A 24,123-nucleotide genomic window follows, 5' to 3' on the forward strand; every position below is an offset into this window, starting at 1 on the left:
CTTTTATTCTCAAAGATGCCCCCTTTGGAAAATTAATTATATGGTCATCCTAATATAACAGATCTTTATCAGCTGTTAGAGTGCCTGAGTTTTCTTTACTTCCAGCTAAAATTTTCTGAATCCTTCAAATAAGCTTCAGCTGGTGTAATTTATGTTCTATATATGTCCTAATTTCTTTTTCTGAATACACAGTATTTGGTCTCTATGTGGGTATGAAAAAAGATGTCAGATTGCAAATTTCCTATACTCTGTAAATATGTTGTTTTACATTTGACAGTCACTTCACATTGTGTATTTAGCTTTTAATGTTTTCTTTCTTATGAGTAATTTCTATTTTTGAATCTTTTTGCAGTGACCATTTGGATCTCATCTATTCTTCAAAATGAGGTTCCTACACAGTTAATTAGCCTGTTATTGAGGTCAAAGACCACATTACATCCCACTCAAGGTATTTAACCATTTGATAACAGGTAAAACATTATTTGAATAACTTCACAAATAGGTTTCATAAATAAGTCTAGAAATAAAAAGGAAAACACAATAGACTCAGGGAAAGAATGCAATCAGTAATGAAATGTGAGGCAATAGCACTAAAACAGAAAAACCAAGCCCAAATCTACCATTATTATGTCACTGCTATTTTATCTTTCGAGCACATTCTTGGATAAAAATTGTGCTACATAACTTTCAGAAGTTTGGGGATACTCTTTTGAAAGTTGTGCCCTAGGTATTTCTACCCTTGTCCCATGTATGGCTTAAAAAAAAAAATTCATGTACTTTCCTTCAAACTAGTCCTTTATGACGTGCACAATGAGTAGAGCACTTAACGGCTTTCATATTTCAGTCTAATAGATAACATGGCATTGCCCTTCCAGCCTCCTTTGCTGGAGAATCACAGTTTCACAGACACATTTTCCTTTCAGCCAGACCCCATATATGGCAGTCACAGGACACTGGCATTAACATTTAATAGAGTTTGTGGGCATAAAGCACTTTTATGGACACCTGCTAGAGAGCTTTATTTTCCTTTGAAAGTTTTATTAGAGGTGTTACATTTTTCTGTAGTGTTTTATGTGACTTGCTATAAATGATTATTGTATTGCATTAAACAAAACGAAATCATTGGTGTCGGGCAACTAAAACGCTATGTGACCATATGCTCGTCACCTATTTAGAAGAAGAAAGAAACAAATCTAACATTACACAAAACTACCTGGTTTTGCTCATGAGGATAATGAAAATTAAATAACCACATAGGGTCCAAAATGAGAAATCTGATATGATGATACATAGATACAAATGAAATGTAAAAATACTAGCAACTTACACAAAAATTATTGATTTTTTCCCCTCTGATTACTATTTCAGTGATCAGAGTATATTAGGTACTTGTTTGCTTGCAATGTGTTTTATTAATGCTCTGTATCTGACACCCAATTTGGAAATCAATGCTTATTTCATCATTTTTCTCTGAGGGGTTCTATTATTTACAATTGATTTAACAAGAATGAAAGGCTTACCATTAACAAGACCCAGCTGCTGACACTTCGCAGATGAATTATTGAACTTCAAAAAGTGAATTAACTTAACCATCGTCAAGACTGATGGTTTGATGGTTTTTTTGCACCAAGTCTAATGTATTTATAATTAGAATGTCAAAACAATTGTGTTCCTGCTTTGCCCTCTTTCTTGATTCTTTCACTTTATACTATTTAAAAGTTTGTTTGCTTCATAGATCACCATTCCTTTGAGTTCAAAAGCGTTCCTTTAGAGGCCTAAAAAAAAATACCAAGTTATGACTGTTGAAAGTTGGGCTTCAAACATGTAAGTGAACGTGTATTTTTCACCCCTAAGTATCAAAGGACTGATTGCATAGAAAAGGATATAATTACTAGATGTCAATAAAATTATAAAATGCAACCTACTTTTGGAAAATTCAATTAAAATGACTTCAGGTGCAATTTTTAAAAATCCAGATTCAATTGATTGCTCAAATAAGGAGATTTATAAAATTTGAGTTTAAAGAAAATCTGGAGTTAGTTTCCGGGGTTGGTTAATTTAGTGGTTCCACAATGTCATAAAGAGGCATGTTCTTATTCTCTTCCTACTCTGCATCCTCAACTTCAGCTCCTCTCAGTGCTGCCTGAGTTTCCAGAAATCACAACCAACTACAACACCATTTATCAGATGAGAAAACTATCAATTCCATGTGTTTTTATAAAAAGGAAACCTTTCCCAGACAGTCTCCTACCACTATTACCAGTGAAGACTCTCCCTTAGGTCTAACTGATCAGAGTTCTATCACATATGCATTTGTCAGCCAATCATTGGTCAGGAGAATGTGCTTGCTAGTGTTGGTTAAGCATGGCCATGCAGAGGAGGGCGGAGTTTCTAAATGCAATGGGTATTCTACCAAAGAGACGACATGGAGAATGAGACAAATAATTTCAACTAGGTCTTTATCTTACAGGCAGGAGATAGTAAGGTTTGTTTCTGGGAATTCTTATTAATCCAAGAGGAACAGCAAAAAGCCTGATTCCAGGGACTCCCCAACAAATGGTACATGCAGGTCATCTTACAGCAGTGGTTCTTGGCTAGGTTGATTTTGTACCCTACACTTCACTCCAGGGAACATTTGGCAACGTCTGGAGATATTTTTGGTTATCACAACTGTGGAGTACTACTAGAATTTAATGCGTATAGGCCAAGGATGCTGATCAACATCCTACAATACACAGGAGAGCCCCTGACAACAAAGAATTATCTGACCCCAAATGTCAATAGTGATGTCATTGAGAATCCCTGTCTTAATGCAATTCTCACCATTGATATGCCAAAGCTACCCTTTTAGAGCCTCTTATCAGCTTGTTTCCCACTGTAAATCATAAGCAGTCAACCAAGGCTTTTTACCAGATATCTGAGAAAAGCATTTAAAATGGAAGATAGAAGAAAGCAGAGAGAGAGAAAAAACAAACCAGAGGGAAAAAAAAGAAAAAAAAAGCAACATGAAGGACACAGTCCAAGAAGGAAGAAAATTTTGAAAACAAAATCCGCTGTGTTCTATTTATGAGGGACACACATAACGCACAGAAAGGTTAAAATGGTGGGAAAAGACATACCAGGAAACTATCAATGAAAAGAAAATTGGTCAAGCTAAATTAATATGGATGAAAGAGACTTTAGGACAAAAGTTTGACTTAGAGAACAATTATATAATGATAAAAGACTTCATTCGCAAGGACCAAACAACTATAAACACGTATGTAGCTAACAACATAGCCTCAAAACACTCATTTTGTGTCTTTCTTTACTTTCATTTTGGAAGCTTGCACATATACTACTTTTATTTTCCCTTTATGTCAGTAGGGGGTTATTTGGGTGGTGAAATGGGCCATTTTTTCCTCTCATTCTGAATGCATGCCTGTGTTGTAAAAATACCTAGTAAATAATATAATTTGAAAATTATTTAAAGAGGAAAATCTGACAATATCTTTAAAAGCTTATTAGAAAGTCCACATGCATGTTGGAAGCCTGTAAGTATGTAGCAATCCCTTTTCATTAAAAGGCGCTCAATTATCACTACATATAGGTTGCTTTCCCCCCCTGCCCTCAGAGATCTTCAATCTCTCTTCTGAGAGGTTTAAGTCACTTGGCCAGTATTCTTAGAAATCAGTGGAAGAATGAACCTGGAGGTCTCCCTCTTCTACATGTAGGTTTTCACTGAAACTCCTTTCCTTTAGGATGATATTTCAACCCTAGTCGTATTTGGTATCTTGGTTGTGGTCCTGTTGTCTTAGTGTATGAACATCTTTATAAGGGAGACTTTAGGATTTTGCAGAGGAGGTTGAAATCATTATAATTGTTTCTTTTACAGGCTTTCCACAAATTCTCCTTTTTACAGCCATATCAGCACTCCACTTTTTAAAGATTCCTGGAACTTTCTATTTTTAAGACTTTATAGAGTTTTAAAAAGATTACGTGAATTTATATATTAAAAAAAAAATAAAGTTTCTTTCTTTGAAAACAAAATCACCAAATCATGTAAAATTTATTATAACCAATTTCAGATGTGCAAGAAATATATCAAAACTTGTCAGAGTTTAACGTATTTGTTCTTTTTCTAGAACTACAGTTAAAAGGTTAAAAGGGAGGTGCTAAAAATCACTATGCGGTTAAGGAATGCTTCCATTTAAATTGAAACAATCAATTGTTTAAAAGTTATATAGGTTTTACATGGTACATCTAACCATAGTACAAAGTTAGAGAAAGTATACATGATAGAACAAATGTATTTGCATTTAGTAAAGACATATATCATCATTCTAATTTGTGCTATTAGCTCTCAGGACTAAATATTCTTATTAATATTCCAAGATAGCCCCAGGGTTAATAAAATGATATTTCTCTTGCTACTTACTATTTTATGATAAATTTACTTAAATTTTGCTTTTGAATATGCTTATGCCTGGGAATAAGATTATATATTGCAATTATTACAATAATTTATAGTAATAAATACCTGATAGATAAAATATCACTCTCTAAATTCCACTTTTCTAATTGGCATCATGTTTCTACACGAGGAAATTCTGTTTTCTCATGTAATGTTTTGGTATAATATAATATGGTGAGGTTTTTTTGTTTCCTAATGCTAAAAATTTTCAGCAATTAATATATTGTGGATCCTTAAAGATATATATTTTTAATTGCAAGGGAATTAAGAAAATACTTAAGGCTAAACAAAAATGATAATATCACTTATCAAAATATATGGGATGGAGTAAAACCACTTGATCAAGGAAAATGTATAGGTGTAAATTCTGGGAAGAAAAAAAAGGCTGATAATTAATGAGCCAATTATCCAGAAAAAGTAAATAAGCCCAAAGGATAAAGTACTAAATAAAAATGACAGCAGAAAATGATAAATTACAAAAATATACTGTGGACAGCACCAACAAAATCCCTTTGGTCCTCCGAAAAGACAAACAAAAAAACACAAACAAAACAATAGTAAAATCTCATTGACATGAATAAACAAAAAAATAAAGAAGGGATATATTAATAATTTTTAGAATAAAATGCACATGACCAGAGGTAGAGGAATTAAAAAGATGAGATAATTATGAACATTTTAATTTCAATTAATAAAACTCACTTAAAAAGAACTGGGATAACTAAATGGCCCTAAAATGATTATTGTAATTGAATAAAAAGTATTTCTACAAAGAAAATGCTAGGCCTTGATGGTTTTGTAAGCTAATCATTCATGTAAGAGGTAACATAAACCTTAGAAAAAGGCAAATATAATAAATTAAATGTAGAGCAAGTTTTAATAAATGGCCCATGGGCTAAAATTGGCTTGCCATCTGTTTTTGTAAGCAAAGTTTTATTGGAACACTGCTACACTCATTAAAAACAAAAACAAAAACAAAACATGTAGTCTGTGCTATGACAGATTTCATGCCAGAATGGCAGAATTGAGTAGCTGTGACAGAGACCATATTGTCCACAGAGCAAAAGAAAAAAAAGTTATGCCTGACCCTTAGAGAAAGTTTGCTGATTCCTGATACAGAATGCTAGTAAAAAACTGCTCTGAAAAAAAGTAGAGCAGCATACATGAGTGAGAATGCAGGGATGGGTAAGGGCTGTGCATGGATGCATAGTGTATAATACTAAATAAGGTAGTTACAGAGAAGGTGAGAGTTGAGCCAGGATTTAAAGGAGATGAGGGCATTAGTTAAGTCGTTACTTGGTCAAAAGAGCCTTCCAGGTGGTATAAAGAGCTAAAGGAAAGCCTGCAAAGCAGCAGTGGAACTTCTGTGTCCAAGGCACGGCAAGGAGCCAGTGAGGCTGGGACAGAGTGCAAGGCAGAATAAGCAGAGGAGGTCAGAGAAGTAACGTGGATGTTGTGGAGAGGTGAGCTGGAGAAGAAGGTCCATGTAGATCCTTGTAGGCCTCTGTAAGAATTCGGACTTTTACCTAAGTTGGGGAACCACTCTAGGACTTTGAGAAAACAAGTGTCATGACCTTACCCTCTAAAAGGACCACTAATGGCTACATTAAAAATTGTTTGTAGAGGGGCAAGAGTACAAAGCACAGACCTGTTGGGAGGCAACAGATCTAGTGGATCAGACCAGGGTGATAGCAACAGAGGTGGTGAGAAGTGTGAAATTCCTTATCTATATTTGTAGGAAGAGCTAATAGTATTTCCTAACTCATTAGAAGTGAGTTATGAGAGAAAGAAAGAAGTATAGAGTTATTCTGAAAATTTGGTCTGATTGCTTCAAGAAATAAATTCACCAATAGCAAAAAGCAAAAAGCTGTGCATGGAGCAGGTGGGGGTGTAGGGGAAAGAGATCAGGAGTTCAGTTTTAGACTTGTTTGCGGTATCTGCTAGACATTCAAGTAGAGGTGCTAAGCCACAGTTGGATGTCCAAGTCTGGTGTTTGGGAGAGGGGACAGGGAAAGAGATATAAATTTGTAGATGTAGGTATAAAAACATAGAGATCACCAAGAAAGTAAATTTTGGTAAATGAGAGAAGTCCAAGAACTGAGCCCTGGGACACTCAAACACACAGAGATCATAGAGAAGAACTAGAAAGGAACCTGAAATGGAGCAAGGAGAAAACTCAGAAGAGAGATGGTTGTGAGGGGGAAGTCCTAAAAGCCAAATGAGAAAAGCGTACCAAGAAAGAGACAATGAGTAATTTAGAGGCTGGGAGGTAAAATAAGATGAAGGGTAAAAACTGACTATTAGGTTCATCAAGAGATTTAAGAAGGAAACTATATGATTATCTGAACAGATGTTAAAAGACAGACAAAATAAAAATCAACTACCAAAATAAAAATTCATAATAAAATAAAGAATATGAGTTTCCTTAACCTAATGTGGGGTTACTATACAAAAGACGTCAAACTCACTGGTTAAAAATATTCCTGTAAAAATTGAGAACAAGGCACAGTTGGCCACCATCATTAAGTTCTATTAAAAACTGTACTAGAGGTCTTAATCTGTGCAGTGAAATGCACTTCTCCACCCTCCCCCACCTGCTCTAGCATACACATACAGGGCAAAATGGTTGGGAGGAAAGGAAAAGATAATACGATCTCAAAGAAACTACAAAAAAATTACTAAACTTAATGAGTTTCTAAAATTTTCTGGATATAAAAGTCAGTTATATTTATGTGCTATGAAAATGGAGAAAATGTGTTTTTTAAAAAGCGGTCAATAACAATATTAATTAAAAATGTGTTTATAATAGGCCAAGCAGAATTTATGCCCCTTCTATGTATAAGACTATGAAAGTTCTTGAATTATATTAAGAAGTCAAATAAATCAGAGTAATACCATATTCATGAATTGTTTCTGCACCTAGATTAGAATAGTTTTTCCTATATTGATCAATCAAAATTCCCACAGACTTTTTAATGGAATTTGACAAGCTGCTTCTGAAAATTATTAGGAAAAGCAAAGCAAAAGAGAACCAAAACATTCTCAAAGTAGTACAAGGTAGGAGGCTTAACCTATCAGAAGTCAAGACAGTATAAAAAAATAAGAATTAAATAAAACAGTATTGATATAGATTAAACTTATAAACAAGACAGAACTAAAAACCCAGAAGAAAACACAAACACACACAAAAATTTTATTTATGACAGAAAAGATATTTATCATTGAGATAAGGATAGACTATAAAATAAAGTGTTGGAGCAAGTGGTTTCCATATTTGGGGAAAAAAATAGATCCCTGTCTCATACCAATTGCAGAAATCAATTTCAAGTGAATGATGTGAAAGGCAAAACTAAAGTGTTTATAAGAAAATAAAAGAGTACTTTTATTTCCTTGAGCTAGGTCATCATCTACCATAAAATTCATTGAAATTAATAAGCTTTGTCGAAAGATCCCACAAAGATAGTAAGATATGCTTCAAACTGGGGGTATATATTTGGAAAACATCATTAATAAGGAATTAGTCTTAGAGGTATATAAGAACTTCTAGAAATCAGTACAAATATATCACAGATGATTCATAAAAGATAAAACATATAATGTTCATTGCACATTTAAAAAACACACAATATCATCAGTAAATTAGGTAAATGCAACTGAAACCACGATATATTTTTCCACACCAAGCAAGTGTGGAAAAATAAAAATGTTTAGCAACACAAAGTGATACTGAATATATAAAAGAGCCATAATACTCATACGTACTATCTATCATTCCAACATACATACATATGACAGAATCATAAACAAGGGAATAATTAATACAAAACTCAGGAGAGTGCTAAGGTTCCATTAGGAAATGAGACAGAAAGTAAAAAGGTACCAGGGCAGTCAAAGGGCAAAACGACAACATTATGCTTCTCAAACTGGGTGTGGAATATGGGGGTTCTGTTTTACCTATTACACATTTCACTATTTGATTATTTTATTATTATTATTCTTGTATTTGTTGATTAATTTATTATTTTCTTAATGATTATTTTGTTGCTTAGTATTTTACTATAATATATATTTCATTACTTTGTCATTGAATATATTTATATTTACACAATATAACAAAGAAGTATTTATTTACATTTATTATTCTATTATAGTCAGGTATTTTATTCATTAATGTATTCCCTTTTATATACATTCTTCTGTACATATTAAATTTCAATACTATAAATGACCCAGAAAAAACTAAACAATGGAAATTTAATCTACAAAGCAGAATGAAAATCTTAGATAAAACTCTTCATTATCTCAAAGCAATTAAAGAACAAATGACTCTTTGAAGCAAGAATACAAAGATGGGATGCAAGATTTTAAAAAAAACATAAGGTGACAGAAATAGATGAAAATTTAGCTAGCCTAGCTCAGAAAAGAATGGCAGTAAAAAACAAAACTACTGCAGAAATGAAGTCACACTAAATCAACCAGACAAGCATGGTAAAAAAAATGGTCAGCAACTTGAAAAAACAGGCTTGGAGAAACAGAGCAAAATAAAATTAAGATGTTAAAATGGAGAAAAAGATTACTGATGTCTAAGTCACATCAAGGTTATACAAGAAATGCATACATTATACCCTTAATAAAATGAGGAACAGAAATAAATATTCAAAGAAAAACATTTTCTGAAATAAAAGGAAGTCTGAACCAACAAATGAAAAGGATATAGTGAATGGTGGAATGGGGAACTACAGAATAAATAATCAACACTCAGGCATATCTTCGTAAAGTCACCAGGTTCAAAGACAAAATACAAAATAGGTGGGCAACCACAGAGATGAATTAAAGACAAATCTATTTTGGGTTGGAAATTCAAACTGCAATGATGACAATTCTCCCTGAACTATAATTGTAATTCAAATTTGATTCAAATTTTCAAATGAGAAAAAAAAAAAGCAAGTGCGAATAGCCAGGAAAGTGCTAAAAACAACAAAAAGAGTAATGAGAGAGGTTGACTTAATTATTAAGCTTATTATAAAGTTATAATAATTAATGAATTAACAGATGCATCTATGGAACCAAATATAGAAACCAGACGCAGTCACAGAATTACAAGGTCTCTCACAGCAGTAGGCAAAAAATGAGTTGCCAAATGAGATTTTTAAAAATTATAAGATTTTATACCTGCAAATGAACAGTATAATGAGGTCTTTCACATACTCTGATAGCACTTGTCTACTTTATATGAAAAGTATTTTCTCAATATGAATAAAACTCCTTTTTTGATGTAGTAATCTAGTGGTTCCATTTCAAGAAAGCCATCCTAAAGGAATAATCAGTAAAAATACAAATATTTGTTGTTTACTTATGAAATACAACAATTAGAAATATTTTAATGTCTACGAAAAGGAATACTTAATATATGCTACTGTATGTATACATTAAGGACTACATGCAGATGTTTTTAAAAATCACAATTTCAAAGAATATTTAACAATAGGAAACATATTTTTGCTTAGAGAGCTATTAGCTTACAATATGATTGTAATTTAGAGGAAGGAATAACTAATATGCATGTGTACAGTTTAAAAAGCTTGACTGTTTTGTGAATGATTTATCTTCTCCCTCATATTTTTCCCTATTTTCCAAATTTTAACATTGAGCATAATTATTTAATCAAAAGAAAACAAGCATTAAACTCAATTTTCTAAGGCCATGAAATACGATTTTAGTTGGTTTAAGACAATTTCCAATTAGTGCAACATCCATGTATTCCAAACTCTAAACGTGTACTCTATACCGATATTTTTCCAATATACCAAATATTGCACACAAATGACAAAGTTGATCAGATTTATAAATCAACAACTTAAGAAATAAAATTGTGAAAAAGCTTACATATGCAAGTTTAATTGCAATTAGCAGTTTTAATTGTACATTTAATGTAAGACATTTAAAACAACATCTACATAAATGAACAAGGAACTATGCCTTATTAAGAATTATGCAGAGTTCCTTGGACAAAAGGGAGATATAACATGAAAAGTTGATTTCTTGCTTTACAAAAATAGAAAGAAAAGTAGCCACAAATGGAGTTAACATATAAAGTATCTTGACAAATAATTCACTTTTTAGAAGATTTATTAGCCTTATAAATGGATGAAGCACTAAGTTGGGCATCATTTGTTATAGATATGTTTCTGAAGTGTCTTCTCTTCCTGTTGTGCATTAAGAGAATTATTTTTATCTCAAAAATCTAGATTTTCCATATTCAGACAAGAGACTAACTCCCACATGTAACACATGCGTTTTATACTGTTTTATTGAATCATCATAGGAAATATTCAATTTTGAGGGTTAAGATGGCTGAGCAAAATTATTGTAATTTCATAGCTCTTACAACAAAGATATCAAGCCCCATTTTCTCTGCAACCCATCCAGAGATACGGAATTACATTTTCCTCAGTAGGAATGAATTGTTTCAAACACTGATCACTTCAATAGACACCTGTAATCTCATAGTGAGTACTTTTATCTCAGTGGGGAATCCTTGTTTGACACTTGACTTGGAAATCTGTCTGGTGGTCAACTTGATTTCAATGACAGTCAACAAAAATTTCCTAAACCACTACCCATTCCTTTTTGTTATTTTTTACAGATTTTTCTTAAGATGATTTCCAAAGTTGATTTTTCAACTTAATGGACCCCTACTAAGAGGGTAGAAGAGCAAGCAAGCACATCTGAAAATGACCCTGTGGTTTCATTCTGAGTTGCCTGGACATTGAGCAGGGGAGGGGACTGTACCCAAAGTCAGATTCCAATGGAACCAATGGCCTAACCTCATCATACTCATGAGCCCTTCACCTACTGGAGCGAAAAGCAACTTTCCATGGGTTTCAAAGTATCCAGGTGTTGGGTAGCTGGCTTTCCAAGACAACTCTATCACCAGCTGCTACTCCAAAATCCAGTCTGCCCAGTGTCAAGGTTGTCTGATTATTCTCCTCTGAGAAGGTTGCTCCCTCAAGTTGTTCCTTAAAAAGGAAGTGTGTTGCAGAAAGAATATTCTATATTTGGAACATAAACCCATGCTGTGAGACCAGTGAGTAACAGTGACCCAGCAGCACGTTTTGGTGGGTGAGGAGAGATTGGCAGACTCACATTTCCCTTCTCTTATTGATGATCTGGTTTTGTAACTTTTCCCTTCCTTCACAAAGCCTATTCCTTAAACCATGCTGTGCGACAGTGTGGAATTCATCTTGAACCACGGTATATGAGAAGCAGCAGCTCACAAGGGCCTTACCTGGCCTGATAGTGAGTCACTAGATTGTTTCCCTATATGTCAATTTGATAGTTTGTGAGGGATCTGTGCTAAAGTAGGATTATTTAAAACTTTTTTATTAAATTACAGCTGTCATACAATATTATATTAGTTTCAGGTATACACCATAGTTATTCAACATTTGTATACCTAAAGTGATCACCATGAGAAGACCAACAACCATCTGACACTGTACTATGCTATCACAGTATTATTGACTATATTCCCTATGCTTCACACTACATCCCAAGACTTATTTGTTTTGTACCTGGAAATTTGAACCTCTTATTCCCCTTCACCTTTTTCCCTCCTTTTTAAATTTTTCAACTACAGTCGATGTTGACATTTAATATTATGTTATATTAATTTCAGATGTACAGTATAGTTGTTAGACATTTATATAATTTAAGAAGCGATGTTCTTGATAAGTCTAGAACTCATTTGACACGATACACAGCTAGTTATTAAAATATTACATATTCCCTATACTTTACATCCCCATGATTATTTTGTAAGTACCAATTTGTATTCTTAATCCCTTCCCCTGTTTCACCCACCCTCAACCCCCTCCCATGTGGCAACCTTCAAAATGTTCTCTTTATCTATGAGTTTGTTTCTGTTTTGTTAGTTTATTTTGTTCTTTAGATTCTACATATAAGCAAACTAACATCACTTCTGTCTTTCTCTGACATACTCCACTTAGCATAATACCCTTCATGTCCGTCTATGCTGCAGATGGCAAGAACCCATTCCCTTCCATGACTGAGCAATATTCCATTGTATATATGTACCACCTCCTCTATATCCGTTCTTCCATATATAGACACCCAGGCTGCCTCCACACCTTGGCCACTGTAAACAATGCTGCAATGAACATATGGATGCACACATCCCCTCGAAGTAGTATTTTCGGTTTCTTTGGATAAATACCCAGAAGTGGGATTACTGGATCCATCTTTGTCTCTTGTTATAGCTTTTGTTTTAAAGTTAAAGCAGGATTTTAAAAGACAAATAGAAGTCTAGAGTGAATTTGAGGGGTGGACTTATGAATTGGAAGAGTGAGTCATTCAGAGGAAAAGTTTACACAAAGGCCTAAAGGAACAAAACAGGTCCTTGAGTACCTGGACTTACAAGCAACTTAAAATGGATAAAAGGCAAAGTATGAGGAAGTAGTAGGAGATGAAATGAGGAGGGGTGGGTGGGATGGGGTGTGACAGGCCTTGCACATCAGCCTAAGAATCAGATGCCATCCTGGGGACCACTGTTCCTCAGATTGGGATCTGAGCCCAACCACCTGAAAGCCCACTCAGAATCTCTGTGGTATTCAGAGCCCATGTTTTCCTTTTGATTGTGTGGGTGACAAGATATACTATCAAGAAACAGTTTTCACTCATATGTGAGATATAAAACAAAAAGTGACAAATGGACAAAACAAACAAACAAATGAAAAAACAAACAAACTCATAAATACAGACAACAGAATGGTTGTTACCAGAGGGGAAGGAGAGTGGGGAGGGGATGAAGAGGGTAAAGTGGGTCAATCACATGGTGACAGAAGGAGACTAGGCAATGAGTGCTGAGAACACAATAGAGTATACAGCTGTTGTATTAAAAAATTGTACATTTGAAAATTAAAGCACGTTATTAACCAGTATTATTCCAATAAAATAAATAAGAAAAATAGAAACAGTTTAATAAGGGGGAAAAGGGTCAACTTAATATTTTTTACAGCACATTCTGGTGAAAGTTCATTTTACTACAGTATAAAAATGAAGGTTTCACAGGAGTTTGAAAAATAGAAACGTATTAACAGAGATAGGATGCTTCAAGGTGCACAGTTAGGTCGAATTCATAAGAACCTCACTGTAGCAAACAGATATCAATTCATGTGGCAAAAGAATTTGATATTCAGCATCATGTGTCACATCAATGTTAATTTAGATGTTATTGAAATTGCATCTTTGTATTCACTTTGGTTCCATTGTATAATTGTACAGCAACTAGGAGCACAGGAGAGTATACCTAAGGTTATAATTATAAATATTAAGATAATACTATGACAAAAAAAAATCAGCACAGAGCAGGGGTTGGGGGAAGAGCTATGAGGAGACTCAGTATAGCACGGGCTCTGGAGCCAGACTGTTTGGGTACAAATTTTGATTCTACTACCTTCCTGCTGCATGGTTTTATCATTGAATATCAGTTTGTTCATCTGGAAAATGGGGATAATAAAGATTCCCAACACAGGGGAATGAGGAGTCAATGAGCTAAGTTTGTAAAGTGCTTGTCACAAAATAAAAATAGCTCATGCTCGTATTATTGCTGTCTCTCTCTTTTTTATTTCATTGGAAACCATAACTTGTTCAAGTTAATGAAACATACCTGCAGGAAGGGGAAGACCCTGAGAACTTGTCATGTTACAAACAGAAACAGATAGAGTGTATGTCTGAAAAATCTTTTCAGTGAATAGATTTGATGGAGAGGAAAAATTTAAACATGTTTATAGGAGATAGAAGTGAATGACAATGTAATCGAGAACACTGTTGTTACAGTCTGTTGAATGTGTTGTTCCTGGACCAGCATTGCCTGGGAACTTGTTAAAAATGCAAATTCTCAGGTTTCTAGATCAAAAACTCTGAGGTAGTGCACTCAGAAATGTGATTTTACAAGCCCTTCAAATGATTTTGGTGCTTGATAAACTCCTTAAGTAAAGGGTCAGAGAATAAATATTTTAGGTTTTGCAGGCCACATGGTCCCCTTTGAAACACATTTTTTAAAAAATGGACATGGCTGTGTTCCACAGTCATCATTTACAAAACGATATGGAGGCTGGATTTGGCCAACTGGCCATAGTTTGTTGACCCCTGCTCCAGGATGCTGATGCCAGCAACCACAATTGGCAGTAAAGAAAGAACGAAGTTCTAGTGTAAAATAATTCAGGGTTTGAGATGGTGAATTTGAGGTAGAAACGGCCAATTTTTAGTTGAGTTAGCTGGTACTGGAGCTTTAGGGAAACAGTAGGGCTGAACGTGCAGATTTAAAAGACAGGGAAATGTAATAATTGAAAAGGTTGGTGCAAACGACGACACTACCCGCGATGCCCATGAAGCATGAGCAGGGAAGATGGCCACAGATGGAATCCAGAGGACACCAATATTAGCAGTAAAGAAAAACAAGAAGCATGGTGGGCTGGATGTCAGAGGCGGAGAGCATGTGGCTACGAGCAGTTCAACCCCTGCAGTACTGTGTAGTGTCCACAGTCAGGGCATTACTGGCGACTATGTGTGTACTCAAAGTTAAATGTGAGGGTGGAATGGACATATTCAAAATGGCAGCAGTAAAAGGAGGAGAGGGGAGTGAAAGTTGATAATACTTTTGTGCCTTTCTAAGTGAAGGCAAAAAACATTCATGAGCAAAGACAATTTGAAGAGAATAGGAGAAAGAGGAATAACTAGAAGAACTGACGTCCCTGGGGAATTGGAAAAGGGTGGCACCGAGAGCCCAGGGTGTGGGTTAGCCGTAAGCCTGAGGAAGCAGGCCCTTTCCCCACATACGAGCAGGAAGAGTAGAAACACAGAAATTTCAGGATGGGCAAGAAGTCCAACTTCTTGATTTTTGGTAACTTTCATTTTGTCAACAAAGTAAGAGGTAAGGCTATCAAAATTAGAAAGGTTTTGGCTTGAGGACATGAGAAAAGTGGAGAAAGCAGCCTTTTAAAAAAAAATATGCCAAACTTCTCACCAATTCTGAGTACAAGTATCCCCCCCGCTCCACTAATGTGAATTTACTCGTGTTCTCTAATTACACTTGATTTATGAACAGGCTAGCCATACGAGAGACTTTATTCCCTGTTCTCTATCTTGGCATCCACTTCTTGATACTCTCGTTCACCTAATCCAAGCTACGCTGACATGATCTTTGACTTCCCAGGGAGAAGTGTTCATTTTAACTGTCAGGCAAATGATATTACCCTCTGAAGGCCCATCATGCTAAATGACCATTAAACCATTACACTTAAGAACTGCCTCTCAAGACAGAGATTCCAAGTACTTCACACAGTATCACTGTATAACTATCAGCATTTTATAGACGGGGAAGTGTCATCACCAAGCTCACATGAACTCCTCCGGTTATGAACAAAACATCTGTGGCTGGTTAGCTCCCGTGTGTGGTTCATCCATGAAGTTCAATGACCAAAATCTTAGGTGGAACCCTTGTACAGCTCTGTTAGAAAATCTCTGTTTACAATCCATTCATCTGCAGCCCCAGTGAGCTGAGACATCTCCCACAAGGAGATTCTGATCAGAGAGAGTGTGGCTGCCATCACCAATCGGCCTCCTTCTTATTCCTCAGTGTGGCCCCTCCATGTTCACCACGTCCTTCCTCGTTCTGGCCACCCTGCCTCTGTGCCTTTGCCCTTTCACCCAGCTCTTCCTTCCACTGTGATTATTCTGTCCCCTTCCAATCCCTCTGCACTTCAAAGTTTGCCTCAGTTCCATTGAAGTCCCAGTATTTTTCTCAGCTGAATCCAGTCTTTATGAGTGTCTTTTAGCTGAGTGACCACTCTTGGAATCTATATTCTACAATTTAGTTCACAATTTTATTGAGTTTGATACTCTAAGCTGATCAAAGGCACGTAACTCAGGTATAGCACAATATAATGTAAAAAGATCTTTTTTTCTACTCCAAGTGCAGTACTTCCTAGCTGGGTCATCTTGGGCAATGCATCTAACTTCCACGGACATTCATTTTGTCATTCGAAAAGTCATACAACTATAATTCTTTGCCTTATACTTTTTAATCACTTCAGTGTTTAGTAGCACTCAATAAACACTTGAGGCTCCTATGAATAGATAAATACAAATCTATAACCAGAGTGTAAACAAAATAAAATACCACACACACAACCACCACCGCCCCCCCACAACCTTTATTGGCAATGTGAGTCACCAGAAAGAGTTCTCCTCTTCCCTTATTCCTCTTATTTCCATCCATACTTTTTTAAGTTGTGAAGAGCAGTGCATGTCATACACAGGTATAATGATAGAGCTAATTTTGAAATATCCATTTACATTTTTTAAAAGTGTTCGGCTGACAACCATCTTTAGGCCACGGCTTTAAAAAGGCAATCACAATGAGAAGTTTGGGTTTGGTCAATAGGACAGATAGATTAAGTTTTACTGAAGGAACTATAAATATCTTTTCTTGGTGTACTGCTATTTCAGAGGTTCTCAAACTGTGATTTATCATGTACTGGCAAGAGCCCTATAGAATATCCATGAAGTTAAAATTAATCTCATAACAATACAATGTTACTTGCCTTTTTCATGCTCATGTTCACATACGTGTACACTGAAGTTTTCCAGGGCTTATCGTGAAATATGATATCACGGCAATGTGAATTCAGAAGAAGATATGCAAATCCAGCTATCTTCTATTAAGCTGAACACTAAAGAGTATTACAAAATGTGGGAAAACAATGCTTCTCACTAGTCTCTTTGCTTTGGCAAAATTACTTTTCATAAAAAAAATGTTTTTATGTTAACATGTAAAAGGCTTATTAATTTAAATAAATCAATAAGCAAATTTCTCAGGTTTAATTTCGAATATGGTAAATATTAATAGCCGTAACTCACATAAAAAAAAAAAAAAAAAAGATCTTTGAGGTCCTCAATGACTTTTAAGAGTATAAAAGAGTCCTTAGACTAACACACTTGGCAACTACTTCTCTATATCAATAAGGGTATGAGAAAAATATTTGCCAAATGTGAGAAATAAATTTAACTCCATTCTTGCTAAGACATGAGAACACACTCACAACAGAACATGACTATCTTTTTCTTTCTTTCTTTCTGTATTTATTTATTTATTTTTAAAGATTTTATTGGGGAAGGGGAACAGGACTTTATTGGGGAACAGTGTGTACTTCCAGGCCTTTTTTCCAAGTCAAGTTGTTGTCCTTTCAGTCTTAGTTGTGGAGGGCGCAGCTCAGTTCCAGGTCCAGTTGCCGTTTTCTAGTTGCAGGGGGCACAGCCCACCATCCCTTGCGGGAGTCGAACCGGCAACCTTGTGGTGGAGAGGACGCATTCCAACCAACTGAGCCATCCGGTAGCTCAGCGGCAGCTCAACTCAAGGTGCCGTGTTCAATCTTAGTTGCAGGGGGCGCAGCCCACCATCCCTTGCGGGACTTGAGGAATTGAACCGGCAACCTTGTGGTTGAGAGCCCACTGGCCCATGTGGGAATGGAACCGGCAGCCTTCGGAGTTAGGAGCATGGAGCTCTAACCACCTGAGCCACCAGGCCGGCACTGAACATGACTATCTTTTGATATCCCGAGCACTGAGCAATTTCTCCCAAGGACAGCAGTAAGATCCACACAATATGATCACCTCTGTTTTCAAATCCCAAGCCACTGAAAGCTCCTGAACACGAGTTACGGAGCAAGGTACAGGAAGGGGACAATGCTTACACTAGAACCTGCTCCAGGAGGTCAGTTCAGGGACGGTAGCTCTACACATATCCCTTATAATACCATCTCTGTTAGTTTGCTAAGGCTGTCATAACAAATACCATAGACTGGGTGACTTAAAGAGATTTAATTCTCACAGTTCTAGAGGCTAAAAGATCAAGGTGTTGGAAGTTTGGATTTTTCCTGAGACCTTTCTCCTTGACTTGCGGATGGCTTTCTCCTTACTGTGTCCTTCCATGGCTTTTTCTCAGTGCTGGAGTATCCCTAGTGTCACCCTCTTCTTATAAGGACACCAATCCTACTGGATTAGGACCTCACCCTATTGGGCTCATTTAGCTTAATCACCTATTTGAAGGCTCTATCTCCAATATGGTCACATTTTGAGATACTAGAGCGCTGGGACTTCAATGAATGAACTTCGGAGTAACACAATTCAGTCCATAACACCATGGTAAGAAAAGCATGCTCTTCCACTTGGTGATTTATAAAAGCTTATCTACGTTACTATGCTCTATACTATACTATCTTTCGACGTCAACTGTACATAGGAAGCACTTTGAGTTCACATAGCTCAAGTTCCTCATTTTACCAGATTCAGCTATAAAGAAGTAAAGTAACTTATCTCAGGTCACACAGACATTACTAGCTAACACAAGGAAACTATGCTTTTGATTTTTAAATAGTGTCTTATTTCCACATATTTAGGGAGTACATTATTTAGAGAAAGTTTACAATGATTTTAAGGGAATATTATTTAAGGACTGCTTGCAATTATTTCTTTTGTAAAGAATTTTTAAAATTATCATGCCCCAACTTATTTCTGTGTTTATTTAGGTGTATGTAGAGAATAACAGGTGTGTGGGGGGAGGGGTGCATGGGTTTGTTAGTTGCTTATATTTGGCCTTGCCTACATTGAGGCATACCTATGTTCAAACAAGTGTTTGAAATAAAATGATTTAATCACAGAAAAGCAACAAACAAAATACAAAGAAACCTTCTGCCATATGACCTGTTGAAAAGCATCCCAAGCTTCCAACTCCCACAAGTCCTGCTAACCAGTTAAAGAGCTAAAAGAAGGCTAAGAGAGGGTGGAAGGAAGTGACAGGCCACTGGCTGGGAAGCTGGAATGGCTCAGATGAAGAGGTTCCTAGATCACACAGCATCAACACCTAAGATGCCGCCAGTTGTCTTCAATATTTGACACTCCATTCTTCTCCCACAATACACAGCCTGAAGATAAGTCATCTGACCCTGTGAGGCACTAACTCCCCTGACCTGGGCCCAGTTCTCCTTGGAAAACCATTACTATAACATGAGCATGAAATAATGTTTCAGCAATGTTAACGCATACAAGCCACGTGGAGATTCTCAGGAAAACTTCCCTTGTTTTATTGAGCTAATACAGGGGCTAGCAAACTACAACTTGCAATCCAAACCCAACCCTTTTTCTTTTTAATTCCTAGCCTTTTAGCCAGGTGTGTGTGTGGGGTGGGGGTGGGATGGGAGGTGGACTCATTTGAAAATATATACTTCAGTTTTCAGTGTCCATAAATAAAGTTTTATTGGAACACAACATACTCATTCCTTGACAGATTGTCTATGGCTGCTTTACGTCTACAATGGCAGAATCGAATGGTTGTGACAGAAACTGTATGGCCCACAAAGCCTAAAATATCTACCATCTGGGTCCTTAACAGAAAAGGTAGGAAACATTTGATCTAAAGCCCTGAATCCCCCACCGCCAACACAGAACATATAAAGCACATGTTTCAGATTTTAATATCTATGCATATTTTGCCCTGGGAAACCTTAATGATATAGCAAAGCATACTTATAACAGCTGAATTTAGGGTTTTGTAGGACATGCTAAACCAGAACGATTTAGAATTCTAAATCCCATTTAGAATTGCCAGAACATGGTGGTTTCAGACCAAAATCTTCTCATGTGAGAGAACTGTTTTAGAATATTCTGTTTAACTTCTAGATTAATATAACAACAGGATGCCTGAAGTAATTCTAATGGGTATTTATTATAATTAGCTCAGCTAAAATATGAACTGAGTTTTTCTTGCATCACAAAGCTCTAAGACAAAAATCCCTCCCACGCCCCACCCATCCTCATCTTGTCTTATCAGTAGCAACTCACTTCCCACCCCAAACAGATGCAAACTGTCCCAACCCCCAGATCCACCTTGGTTCAGGAGATACTTGGATAAAAGGCAGGACAGCAACATCAGTTCTTTCCTCTGAGCTCTTCCTGGCAAGGAACTATTGCCATGGATCAAACTGATTAACTGGAATACACATTCCAAAACCCAGCTAGGGCCAATTACAAAGGGAATTGCTCAACATAGCTTCTAATAAGAGTATTAAGTAGCTTGAAAGCAGTAAATCTGAACATACCTCCTATCTGTAGGTTCTGAGAACAATTCTTTCGATGAGAAGGATGGGTGATAGTCTCTTTATGCTGATAGTCAGGACCCTGCAATAGAAATTATCTTCATTTAGCTCTCTTAAACAGCACAATGCAGAAAAAAAATAAAATAAAGTAAATTTGATTATTCAAAGCCTTTGCCTGCTTCTTCACAATACCTCCTTTCCATGATGTAACACATGTATTCTCACAATGAGGAGAAACCAACAAGCTCCTTTGTTAATTCTTGAACCAATGGGGAACATCTCCACTGAAACTGACCACAGAGAGGGAGAAAACCAAATGATGGAGGGAAGCCTCTTTATGCTAAGTTTTGTATTAACTGGGTTCCGGTGTGAACTATGGTACTTTAGTATGCAAATGAATTCACAAAGGTGACAAACATTAATCTAATAGTGCACCTACCACTAGGATGGACCTTTGACCCAGTAGCAAATAAGATTCGCTACAAGTTCTGCTATAATCCAGATCCATGAAGATTTAAAGAAAAAAAAAAGGACACATTTTGTGATCTTCTTGGTTTCTTCATGTTTTTATATGATAAAATAAGTCCTAGGGTTTACTGAGAAATACCTCTAATTGTTGCCTCAGCCATCTTAGGGAGATACGACAAAGGCTTCTAATCCCAGCTTTCCCTCACAAAATAAATTCTCAACTTCTAGATTGTTTTTTATTCAGAGAATATAATTCAGTTTTCTTCATTTCTGTCTGGTAAGGAAGCTAAAGAACTCATCTCCAAGACTCTTTTAGATGGAGGTGTAATGATCACAACCGGATGTTCCTGAAGTTCAATTGCATTAGTCCAAAGAGAAGCAACTAGGGTTCCCAGATTTAACAAATAAAATAAAAATACAGAACACCCAGCTGAATTTGAATTTCAGAGAAACAACAAATAAATTTTTAGGACAATTATGTCCCAAATATAAGTATGTCCCAAATGGTGCATGGAATATATGCGTACTAAAAACATCTTTGTTGGTTATCTGAAATTCAAATTTATCTGGGCATCCTGAATTTTCTGACATTCCCAGAAACAGCTTTAATTCAAAATGCTTCTTGGTGGACAAGTAGTGGGGAAAAGTGGTGACTATGTTGTGTCTAATCCTGGAAAGTAAGGGTTCTTAAATGCCTTGTTTAACCCTTAGTGCTCCAATCTACGAAGTGTGAGAGTGTGCTATTTAAATATTGCATGGCCTGCAATGAGAGGTTACTACAATTAGTGATAGCCCAGTTATACAAAATAAACTGCAACATCCTTGATTTTTTGAACTTCCTTAAATTGCTTGTGTATATATCTCACTGATTAGTGTAACTAATTTATAATACTTATAATGCGTAAGTGAATTAACTGAACAAAAACTGTTTGGGTGCTTTCAGTTCCATCTTGGCCATTCCCATGAACTATCAGGTACAGCTCAGCAACTAAATAATGAGAAGGCACTTTCTCTTCAGCTTTGGAGCATTTTCTCTACCGCATAAATCAGTTTAAAACTCATCTTGACACTCTCCCACCCCATCATTTTAATGTGAGGGGGGAAGAAAAAGAAAGGGATTCAAACTGACTAATTCAATTGCTTTCTCAAGATACAGACTCCTTAAGTGTCGCCTTAGACTATGTCTTACCTCTTGAACTCACAGGGGGGAAATTAAGGCAGCAAAACCTAGCAGTTTAAATTGTTACAGCTTCAAGCCTTGGTAAAATTTAATCTCCGAGATTCCCTGAGGCAAATAAGGTTGAGCAAAATAACCAAGAGTTATATGTTGAAGAACGGTTTATTTTTAAAGACTGAAAATGGCCCAAACACCAAACATTTAGGAGGGAAGAAGCTACCGAATTTAAGCTTATCATATTAAGTTATCAAAGCATGATGACATAGACAGCAACTAATCAAGGAGATGTGAGTTGAGTGCAATGTAAAAACAAACAAAAAACAGAAAATTGGGTGTAAGGAGTCTTGACGTTAACCAACCTGAAGGATATCATGGTGCACATAACACCTTATCTACCTCAGAGTTACATTCATCCCACAGTGGATCAGGAAGTGGATCTGTTTGTTAATGGTATCGATTGGCTTGAGCACACCAAAAAGGAATTTGCTTACTCTAAGTCGTCTCCTGAACGTTCAACCCAGGAAGCCTTACCATGAAGTTAAAAGCCCCTCTGTATAATCCCCAGAGCAGGCCACAGACGGTCTAAAACCTGGCCTGTCCTTGAGAAGGCCCTGATTCCTCATGTGTTAATTTTCATACCTGGAAAACTCCATTGCTATGGCATTTCAAATAATTAAATGGGAACCAGGATACAAATACATGAGAAGAATGAAGATTCTCAAATTAGCATTCATATTCAAGAATGTCTTGGGGAAACTTGTTATAAATGCAGATTACCAGTCTCTATCACAGACATTCTGATACGGTCAGTCTAAAACATTTCTGAGCTTTATTTATTTATTTTTTTACAATGCATATAATATTTATTGCTCATGTACTATTGGCAATATACTATACTAAGCAATGAAAGTTCAGAAATATAAATTATACTATTCCCTTTCAGAAGTTTACCATCATTCGAGCATTTTATTTCTCAGAACAGACTTACAGGGGACAAGTATTAATCCTGCTTTAGAGAAGAGAAAGTGAGGTCCAAAAAGACCACAGAATATACTCAAAGACACATAGCCAGTTCATACAGAAGTCAAGTCCAAAATCAGGTTAAGTTCATTGATTCATTCATTTATTATTGCTCTTAGCTCTTTTCCGACTACTTTCCTCCTAGACCTCTCCACTCTATCATCCTGGGCTTAAGGTCCTCTAAACCTACTAGGTATATACCTGCCCTGGGACCTTTGTTTTTTTCTCTTCTCTATGCCTGAAACATTCTTCCCCGTCATCTCTTGACTTACTCCTTCAGTCGTTGATCAGGTATCACCTTTTCAGTGAGGCCTTCCATGACCACACTATGAAAAACTTACAACCCTTCCCTCCCCAGCACACGCTGTCCTCCTTCCCTTATCTTCCTTATGCTTCCAAAGCATGAAGTTTAATGGATCAAGTGAAGACATTCCATCTTACAAATGTTACGTGTTGCACATTAAACATTCTGAGCGATTTACATGTGTGTATACATTTAATCACTTCTTGCCTGTCTTTCCTGCCGGCATGTGACTCTCACTCCTCAGCACTATCAGCGTCACCAGAAGGACTTGTTAAAACACAGATGCCTCATTCTTGCCCAACCCCCTCCCCACCTCCCCCAAGATTTGATTGAAGTGATGCTAATGGCACTGGTCAGCAGACCGTTTTGAAAAACCTTGCCCTAAGACACTTGTTCTCATCTGGGATGATTTTGTCCCCCAGGAAACAGTTCAAATATCTGGAGACTTTGTTTTTTATTGTCACGTCTAGGGTGAGGGAGCTACTTGGCATCTCCGTGAGTAGAGGCCAGGGATGCTGCTGAGGAT

At 36.3% G+C, this 24,123-nt stretch overlaps 1 protein-coding gene across 1 annotated transcript in view; it reads right to left on the bottom strand.

Moving 5' to 3' along the window:
* RARB (retinoic acid receptor beta) overlaps positions 1–24,123 on the bottom strand; it is a 670,351-nt gene that overhangs the window by 619,719 nt on the left and 26,509 nt on the right. Inside the window, exon 2 of the mRNA XM_019745272.3 lies at positions 20,632–20,710. The gene's annotated coding sequence lies outside the window, so the exon portion shown is untranslated. The remainder of the gene's footprint in view (positions 1–20,631; positions 20,711–24,123) is intronic.

Source organism: Rhinolophus sinicus, chromosome 5 (genome assembly GCF_057876585.1).
Source record: "Rhinolophus sinicus isolate RSI-liver-muscle chromosome 5, RSI-T2T, whole genome shotgun sequence".
NCBI classification, from domain to species: domain Eukaryota; kingdom Metazoa; phylum Chordata; class Mammalia; order Chiroptera; family Rhinolophidae; genus Rhinolophus; species Rhinolophus sinicus.